This window comes from Aythya ferina, assembly GCF_964211825.1.
Source record: "Aythya ferina genome assembly, chromosome: 3".
In the NCBI taxonomy this organism is placed as follows: domain Eukaryota; kingdom Metazoa; phylum Chordata; class Aves; order Anseriformes; family Anatidae; genus Aythya; species Aythya ferina.
In genome coordinates this window covers 40897513-40905717 of record NC_140298.1, presented here as the reverse complement: position 1 = coordinate 40905717, position 8205 = coordinate 40897513, and the positions used below count along the sequence as shown (strand labels likewise).

Here is an 8205-nt window from a genome sequence, read left to right as displayed (position 1 = left end):
GAAAGCCACAGTCATAAAATAAAATTCAAATAGGTCTAACACTCAAGTTTGTCTAGATATTTTTCTCCCATAGAAAAAGTATTCAGTAGATTGCACAAAAATTCCACTGAGATCTGAACTGCTGCAGTATCAATGGGCTGGTGAATTTCAAGGAAACACACAATTCTTTATTTTAATCATCTTTTCCTGTGCACTGCTTACCTTTATACACATATTTGAATTGGAAGCACTCATAGTTTTCATACCTTCATTAATCATTTGGAATGAACGCTGGGGAGCTTTTGGGAAATTTACGGGGATGACATCATCACCAGGATCCTGAAAATAATAATTAAAAGTGACAGGTGAGCACAGCTGGGAAATAAAGCTAAATCGATAACATATTTTGTCTGAATAATTACAACTTTTTAACCCACAAATCAATACGAAATTATTAAAATACTTCAGTGCAGTTACTCTTTGTACAATTTCAGTGTGAAAAACAAACAAACAAACAAACAAACAAACTATGAATATAGACAAAATAGACAAATTGTTGGTAAGGAGAAAGGCTCTGGCCTGAAAACATTAGTTCAGCCTTGTGCTGCTATGGGTCATCCTGGGAAGCCACTTTCATCTGTCTGGTTAATTTATGAAATGATCCAGTCCTTTATGCGCATTTCTTGCTCTCCCCCACAGGACCAAAAGACGCTGCATGATTTCTCCCTGTCTTCATCATTAGCTGCACTGAATCTTAGAGTCAGAGCATTCAGAAGGAACAAGCAAAAGCTTTTAAAGGAAAATAGAAAAGGATTTACTCCTAGAAAATACCTCAGATACATACATGTTACACATTTCAGGTCATTGATTTGGCTTGTAAGCAAACAGATGCTTAGCAAAACAAGTCGTTTATGCTCCTCTTATCAGGAATGACTTCATGAGCATTTCTAGAATTCTTAACTGAGCACAGAACAGTTGATCCATCCTGCATAGAAATATAGCTGAAAAGTGTCCAAGGTTTTATTACTTTTCCAGAAGAATAATATGTCCTGTTTTTTCCAGCTGCACATTGGGCAATTTCCATTTAGTGAATGCTTTTAAATCTCATAAGTATTAATGCTAGAAGTAATGCAAGATTCATTAGCTGAGCTTATGGTAGTTTTTGGAGGTGCACTTGATGGAACACAAGCTCATCCATGATGCTCAGAGGACATGGCAGATTACTCTTCATACAAAAGGGCAACTATTTTGTAACTTGTGTATCAGGATACTCTGGAGCCAGCCATTGAGATTCAGGAGAAAACAGTGTCTGAACAAGAACTGAAGTTTTAACATTTTGACATTGCTCTCAATTTTCTTAAGTTTTCATCCAGAAAGCAATGATTTAAAGACTAAAGTCTCTGTTTAGCAAAAATGTTCCACTACTTTTGCAACACTTAAGCCAACAAGGTCATGAAACAGGTTTTTGGTACCCAGATGGGCTATTAAGCAACAGCTCTCCTGGGACCCCAAACCAGGTGCCTCCTGCAAAGAGCACTCAGAGGTTTTTATGTCAACATCTCTCCCCAACCTTGTTCTCCTCCAAGACTCCAGTCCTGACTGTGACCTCTCCATTTGCAAAAGAAGTTTTCAGAAGTCAAGCTTTTCAGAGACAATTGGTCTTCCTCCCCAGCTCCATATTGTCAGTTATGTGACCATACTGACTTCCTTCCTAAAACATCCCTAACTCCCTTCCTGCTACTGAGATTCCTCATGGCTCTTTATCTTCAGTAGGTAACTGCACATTCTAAAGTTAACATGGTTTCTGGATATAAGTTGAGTAGCGGTTAATCTGCAGCTCCTCTAGAGACCTGCCTGCCCCTTGAGCTGAACTCTGCATGTTCTGAAAGTTTTTGTTGGGGCCCATTTGGTCTTTTCATCACTAGCCAAGTTTCATGTGGTCATGAAGAGAGAGGCAAATCAAAAGAGTCCTTATGAATAAAGGAAGATAAGAAAAAAATAAAGGCTCAGTTTCACAGCCATGATTAAATAAAACAAACACTTTTGCCATCTGATTAGAGGTGAAGGAATACTTCAAAAATATTTGCTGAAAGTCATCTAAAGATTTCAGTTGAAGGGGACTTTGGGGGAAGGGTGTTGGGAGGGTTAATGAGCCTGCCTTGTTTGTGTTTTTGACCTTTTATTCATTTTCTGGAAATAAGTTGCAGGAACATTTGCCAGAGTAGTAGGCTGTAAATCGGCATCACAGGATATTTGCAGAACATCAGATTCAGGACCATGAGTGTTTGCATGTGAAACTATTCAGAACAATCAGGCTCATCGTGAAAACAGGAGATTGTCAGTGTCTGCTCAAAGCAGCTTCAGCTCTGAATGCTTTGTTCTTTTTACAGATACTGCTTTACACATAAAATAGTAATAGTTTCAGTGTAGGATATGCATTCAAAATGGCGGGAACACTAACATCTAAATGAAAGTGTTTTCTATCTTTAGTTGTCCTTAAGACAATAGTAGTCTCAAAGTGAGACACTGATGACAGCAAGAACCATCTCTGAATGCTCCTTAGCGTCTTACTGTTCAGTATCTGGTGATTTCCGTGGTAAAATGTTCTTGTATTTATTAAGTTTCATCCGAGAAGAGGAATACTTGAGAAGAGTAATCACCAGCCAAGGGGACAGGTGGCAGGGCTAATCTTTTGTCAAAAGGGCCATACTAGAAGGGGAAGCAATTTAATACTGTGTCAGTGCCAATCAGCATTACTTTCATGGAACACTGTAAACAGAGGACTCACAGGCCCTCACTAATTAATTCACATGGAGATATTGCTAACAGATGGTAAACACATGATTAGTCATGGCATCTTTGGTGCCTACTTCAATATAACTATCACAAAAAAATGAAAGGATCATAACACTAACTGCAAAAACTACACGGTTCTGAAATTGCTTACAACAAGTAACATATTCTTACCTTCAACGTGATAGATCTGTCGTACAGAATTTTAGTACATATGCTTACATTGGTAACTTGTTAATTGTTCTGAGCAGTACAGACCAACATATTTAAAAATCTGTCTGCCTTTGGGAAAGCAAGAGTTAACTCCATTTTCTCTTGTGAGATACATATCCTTTGCTTAAGTGCTCTGCTGTGAATGTCAATACTTTGTTTTGTCCTTTCAGAATTGTTATGAAATGCAGGGATGAAATGAAATGAAATTACTCACTGGGTAATACTGCTCATCAGCCTGTGCTTCCTGTTCAGCTCTTCCTTGTTGGGAAGAGAGTACACACATGGGGCTCCAATGCATCAAAGGCTCATTTTATAAGTCTAATGTTAAAGTTATGTGCTGTTGCAAACTAGGCCAGCTCCTAAAAAGCATGTAAAATCAGAGTAAATGGAGCCCAGTCTGGCAGCTGTGAAAACTTTCACTGCTAGTGCAGCCAAAGCAGATGCTTCAGCTCGGAGACGCATTCAGCTAAGCAGACGCCAAATTCCAGGTTGTCTGGATGGAGAGACACCCAGGGTCGTAATCAGTGCCCAGGCTTGGTACACCCCCTGACCCCTCTGCTGATGCTCAGATGTACTGCATTTGGGGGTTATTTGTATAACATGGCAGAGCTGGGTAAGCATGTGATGATAAATCTGGTGTTCCAGAACGAAGATGCTCAAAAGAAACAGCACATAACTAGATTATAGCTCAAGTAAGCCCAACCTTCAAGTGAGCCTATAAACCACATACCAATCCCTGACACAGCTGAAAGCCAGGAAACACATACCACATACCTCAGCGAGGAGAAGGGTTCACGGGTGGCAACAGCAGTGGTTCTCCAGGAGTCCCTTGGCTCCAGCCTGGGAGCGTCTGGGCTTGGCATGCATCTGGCAGCCAGAGTGACCCCGAGGTGTCAGTCATGGCACACCTGGGGCCTCTGTTTGCTAACAGTCGGGATTCAGATGCTCCAGCACATTTTGTCTGAGAAGCATCTTGTTGCTGGTCTCTTAACCTGGCTCCAGCAAAGTTCCAGTGTGAAAAACTATACATATGTGCTTGGTGTTTAGCCAGTTTGTACTCAGTAAGGTAAAGAAGTTTCACATGGTAGTTAGTGAAAAGCAAAATCACAAGTGGGTTGGGCTAAACTGAGTCTAACCTACTGAGGAAAAAAGGCATACTTACTGTCCATGGATGAAATATTCTGTTTATATTAGGCTATTAACCTGTGTGATATGCTTTGCTTTTTCTACTCCTTTAATGGTATATTTTATCATGCATTTCCAGGTGGTTTCCTGTGCAAAGTTCAAAGGACTCTGAGAATTGCTGAATGAAGTTGCTTTTCCTGGGTGAAAGAATTAAATGTTTGAAATGCTTTGCAAGGTTAACAAATATATAAAACATTCCTATTAAAAGATCAAATTCCAGTCCACAGAAATTGATTTCCCTATTGTAATTGTAGGAAATAAATTACTTATGTAAGATAGACAGTGTGTGCTACAGGAAACACTAGGAAAAAAGACCTTTCAGGGACTCCAATAAGGCATCTCTTATGCTTTAGGAAAAGTCATTAAAGCATTTCATCAGGTAGGAGAGGACAGCACAGACTTGCCTGCCTGTGTTGGATCCAGGGCTGCTTTGTTATTTTCCAAGTTGACTAGGAGGGAAGAAGTCACAGACCACCTCTGAGAAGGAGAGGTGAATCCATGTCTCTTTTGTACCTCCTAGAAGTGCACAGCCTTTTCCCAGGGGGTTTCCCAACACAGGTCATTCTGCACCCTTCCAACACCAGGTCTGTGTGCCTTCACTAGAGGCACATCTCTGGATGCTCCACAAGATCACAACCGTTTAGGAAAACAACCAACCAACCAACCAAACAACAACAACAAACAACAAAAACCCACAACTTTTCCATTCACACAGAGCTTTAAAGAAACAGCAGATTTTGCTCAGAACAAAGCCAGATATTTGTGCTCCTTTCTGGCTGCCTACCTATACACACAGGCTGGGTTAGCGAGTCCCTAACATACAGTTTAAATCGGTAAGAGAATGTTTGGCAGTTACATTTAACATGTAATGAACAAATCAGTTTGTCATCAGTTTGTAATGGTACAAACATTTTGAATATTGCAAGACAGCTTGAATAATATTGTGCTCTCCAAAGTAAAATGTTAGCATTTGGTTAGTGGCAACAGTGGGTAAAAATGAATCCTTGTTGCAGGAATGCTACATTTCTGTGAGGTTAACCACACTCTGGCCAGAATCTAGCCAGAAATTAGCCTCTCGGCTGCTAAGATGGCAGCTGAAATGTGCAGGCTTAAGAGAGAAAACCTCTGTGGTTCTAGCTGCTTGGGGCAATCCCTTCAGAGAAGGGATAAGGGGCAGTTTAGCACCAGTTTAAACTAGGTCTAAAGTTGTCCTCCTTACCATGTTATAAACACCAAATTACTGTATGTCTGCTACAATTATAATTGTATACCTTAATCAGTGACCAAATTTCTCAACTGACTGCACACAACTCCAGTGAATGGCAGCTGGAATCGGGTTTGAGCGCAACTGGTCAACATCATCTTTGCTCTTCAGGCAGAGCCTGCCCAACCAGCAGTAGTTAGAGTTCCTGAATACCTCCCATTATAAGTACCAGTTTTTAAATATTTATGAATTTGCTGGATTTAAATCATTCAGGCAGAACAGCTTATTGCTATAAAATTTGTTTCCGCTTATATAGTTCATTAAAGCAGCAGAGATTTGTGTATGAATATGTATCTAAAAAATTCAGACCCCTACTACTGACCCACGCATGATCACTGATTTTATGGTGAAGAAACATCTGTATTTTATCTGTTACATTTGAACATTTAAAGAATCTACAAGAACTTTTTTACCCTAAAGCAATTGCTTCCATTCTGTGACACTGCAAGAAGTCTGCATGTGCTTGACACTGTATTCTTGCAGCAGTCATTTTGGGTCTTCATAAGACTATGGGTTAATTTTTTTCCTTTTTTTTTTTTTTTTTTCCCCTTCTTGTCTCTTATTTCAAAATTTCGTTGAAAAGGCAAAATTTGGGTTCAGGAAGATGGATCACAGTAATGGGTTTGACAGAAGCTTCGTTAACTTAAATGGGAAAAGTGGCAGTGCCTTTGTCACTAGCTTCCCAAAAGAGAAAATGCTCACATCTCAGAATTTATGCTAAAATTACCTATTATCTTTGATTTGTATCAAAGTATTTGAGGTCTGACTTATTTATGGGAATGCAGATGTGACCATTGGCCCATGTACAATTATATTATAATTCAGAAACTACACTGAGCCTTTTGTATCTAAAGAGGAATCTTATATGATGGGTTAAATTAAAGCTTAACAAATTTTAAAATGCTATTATTAAAGAAGGCACTTGCAAAGGTTGTCATATTTGAAAACACTGATTATATATTTGGTCCACCCTTGTTTTAGCAAAGGATATATTTGATAAAAGAGCAAAAACTGGGTTTATTCATTATTTAAAAGGTTAGGGCATGTGAGAATTTTTAGGACATCATTAAGTATGCCATCTGAAGATAAAAATATACACTGAAGTTGTTACTTGGGCAATATCTTATGGAGAGAATGGAGGAAGGGAGGGAGGGAGGAAGGGAGAAGGGGTGGAGAAAGAAGAAAATAGAAAGGAAGAAAGGAAAGAAGGAAAGAAGCAAGAAAAGAAGGGACAGAAGAAAGAAGGAAGGAAGGAAGGAAGGAAGGAAGGAAGGAAGGAAGGAAGGAAGGAAGGAAGGAAGGAAGGAAGGAAGGAAGGAAGGAAGGAAGGAAGGAAGGAAGGAAGGAAATTCTGTACACTATCTCAAAAAGAAACATCCAAGGAAATAACTACAAACATAATGAGTATGGAAAATAACTGGAGAAGTATTCTTGTTCTGTATTTAGTTTATGTTTTCAGAAAATAAAATTATACAGTATTCATTTTGTTACATTTTATGAATGATGAAAGAGGACTCTTGGAGATAAGAAACAGAAAAAAAACTAAATATATTATTTGAAAAATATACAGCTTGTAAGTAAACAGGACAACCATATGTCTGATTTCACTGATCTTTTGTGAAATAAAAATTCCCTTTGATTTAGTGTAAGTCAATGAGATAGAGAAAAGTAAGTTAATGATTATGAAACCCTTTAAAAAATTAGGAAAGATCTTGTCCCTACTAAGGGTAGATGGAATTTTTCCATTGCTTTCTATATTCTACCTGTTCTGTTCAAACAGCTTAATACATACCAGTAAATAATTGCCTTTATATACAGATAGTAGCTACTTGCCATAAGAGAACACAATATTGATTGATCCTACAGCATGGGGACTGATTTTAAAGTTTAAATCCATATCAGTCATAAGAAAAGTATTTATTCAAATAAAGCTACTATGAATATAATATTCACTATCAATCCCTGTCTAAAACATGCTGTTTTCAATAGTTTTGGCTTAATTGCTTTGAGCTAAGAAACTGTCTCTGAAAATAAATACTTTTGTTTTGCTTTAAGTGGGTTAAGTTGGATCTCAAAGAGAACCCAACCTAACTGTTGTGCCAAGGCTGAGGCACTGCTTCCCAGTGCACAGGTGCAGCTGGAAGGGTGAAATGAGGCTGGAACAAGTAGGGGGGAAGGAATAGGATGCACAAATTTTGCAACAGAATATTCTCAGTTTAAAATGTTTGCATGAAATGGAGTCATCCTTCTGCTCAGAATTAGGCATCTACTGTGCCTATAGCTGCAGTCCTATGCACTGGGATCATTTATGCAGAATAAAAATGGCCAGTGTGGGAGCATTCCTCAAAGTTTTAACCATATATTAGTCAAACTCTGATCAAGGTGAGTAATTAAGAATTCCATTATAGGTTTTTCTGAGGTGTTTATTGGCACAGCATCTGGATATTTTATGAACATAACTGAGTTTATCTTCCAGCATCTACTGATGTAAAGCATAATGTTGTTCCTGTTTTAAACAGGAGAATAACCAGGAGTGGCTGGGTACCTAACAGGAGATGGCTTGGACCTGATTTTTTGGAGTACTTAACATTTTATGGTACGTTACATTTTTAAGGCACAGCTTCTATTGACTCAGCTGTCTTTCCAAGAGCTCAGCACTTCTTAAAGTCTGACCTCAGGTACCTTAAAGTAGGTGCTCAGATCTGAGGAAAATACAGTCAGTGGCCACCTGTGAAAATTTTGGTGTGTGATTTGCCCACCATTGCCAAGAG

General features: G+C 38.7%; 1 long non-coding RNA gene across 1 annotated transcript in view; it reads right to left on the bottom strand.

The window, feature by feature from the left end:
• Positions 1–245: 245 nt before the first annotated feature.
• LOC311433495 overlaps positions 246–8205 on the bottom strand; it is a 99940-nt gene continuing 91980 nt past the window's right edge. The window contains exon 3 of the long non-coding RNA XR_014690784.1: positions 246–318. This is a non-coding gene — a long non-coding RNA (uncharacterized lncRNA). The remainder of the gene's footprint in view (positions 319–8205) is intronic.